A 1,778-nucleotide genomic window follows, 5' to 3' on the forward strand; every position below is an offset into this window, starting at 1 on the left:
ACTCCTCGGAAGGAAGGTTGGGCAATCTACTTCCGTAGTGATACTGCCTCGGAAACCCAAGGAGGGGTCGCTATGAGTCGGGGCCGACTCAACGGCACATAACAACAACAACAACAAATCATTTGTATCATTTGACAGTCTCACCAGCAGTATATGAGAGTCCCAATCTCTCCACATCCTCACCAGCAATTGTTATTTTCTGTCGTGTTGAACTTTGCTACTAGTGCTGGGGCAAGATGGTAACTCATTATTGTTCTGATTTGCATCTCTCTAATGGCTAATGATTGTGAGCATGTGTTTGTTGGCTGCCTGAATATCCTCTTTGGTGAAATGTCTATTCATGTCTTCTGCCCATTTTTGAACTGGATTATTTATCTTTTTGTTATTGAGGTGTTGGTGTTTTCTATAAATTATAGAGATAAATTCCTTGTCAGTCAAATATTTTTTTCCCAATCTGTAGGTTCTCTTTTGACTCTTTTGGAGAAGTCTTTGGAAGCATATAAAAATTTAATTTTTAGAAGGCCTCATTCATCTAGTTTTCCTTCTGTTTGTGCATTTTGGATTATGCTTGATAGTCTATTTATGCCATATATTAGGGACCCTCAATTTTTCCCTAGTTTTTCCTTGAGGAACTTTTTAGTTTTAGGTTTCATATTTAAGTCTCTGATCCATCTGGAGTTAGTTTTTGTGTATGGTGTCAGGTATAGATCTTGTTTCATTTTTCTGCAAATGGATCTCCAGTTTTGCCAGCACCATATGTTAATCATACACCATTTAATGAATTTTGGCCCTTGTCAAACATCAGCTGGCAATAGGTCGATGAATATATTTTGGGGTTCTCAATTCTATTCCAGGAGCTCTGGTAGCGTAGTGCTTAAGGCCTTGACTGCTAACCAGAAGGCTGGCGGTTCAAACCCATCAGCCACTCCTTGGAAGGAAGGTTAGGCAATCTACTTCTGTAGTGATACCGCCTCAGAAACCCAAGGAGGGGTAGTGAGTTGGGTCTGACTCGACGGCACATAGCAACAACACCAGCAATTCTATTCCATTGGTTTATGTGTCTGTCATTATACCATTAACAGGCAGTTTTGACTACTGTGGCTGTGTAGTAGGTTTAAAGATCTGGGAGTGTGATGTTCCTCCTACTTTGTTCTCCTTCAATAGTGTTTAGCTTATCCAAGGTCTCTTTCCTTTCCATATAAAGTTAGTGATTGGTTTTTCCATGTCCTTAAAGCATGTTGATGGGATCTGGGTTAGGATTGCATTTAATGTATAGATTAGTTTGGGTGGAACTGACATTTTCACAATGTTCAATCTTCCTATCCATGAGCATGGTATGTTCATTCTTCCATTTATGTAGATCTCTTATGGCTTCTTGAAATAGTCTTGTATAGTTTTCTTTGTACAGGTCTTTTGTGTCCCTAGTAAGATTTATTCCCAAGTATTGTTTATTTTTGGAGTTATTGTAAATGATATTGATTTCCTTTCCAGAGACCTCTTTGCAGGTGTAGAGGAATCCAACTGATTTTTGTATGCTGATATATGCTGTCACTATGCTAAATCTTTCAATTAGTTCCAGTAGTTTTTTTTACTGAGTCTGTTGGGTTTTCTAGGTATAGGATCATATCATCAGCAAATAGGGATAGTTTAACTTCTTCCTTACCAATGTGGATGCCTTTGATTTCCCTTTCTTGCCTTATTGCCCTGGCTAGGACTTACTTTTATTTTTATTATCCTTTTTATTTCAGTTGGTTCTCTTGTGATGTCACTCATTTTGT

This window comes from Orycteropus afer, unplaced genomic scaffold, assembly GCF_000298275.1.
Source record: "Orycteropus afer afer isolate SDZICR_OR568_19922 unplaced genomic scaffold, OryAfe1.0 scaffold00948, whole genome shotgun sequence".
Classification (NCBI taxonomy): Eukaryota; Metazoa; Chordata; class Mammalia; order Tubulidentata; family Orycteropodidae; genus Orycteropus; species Orycteropus afer.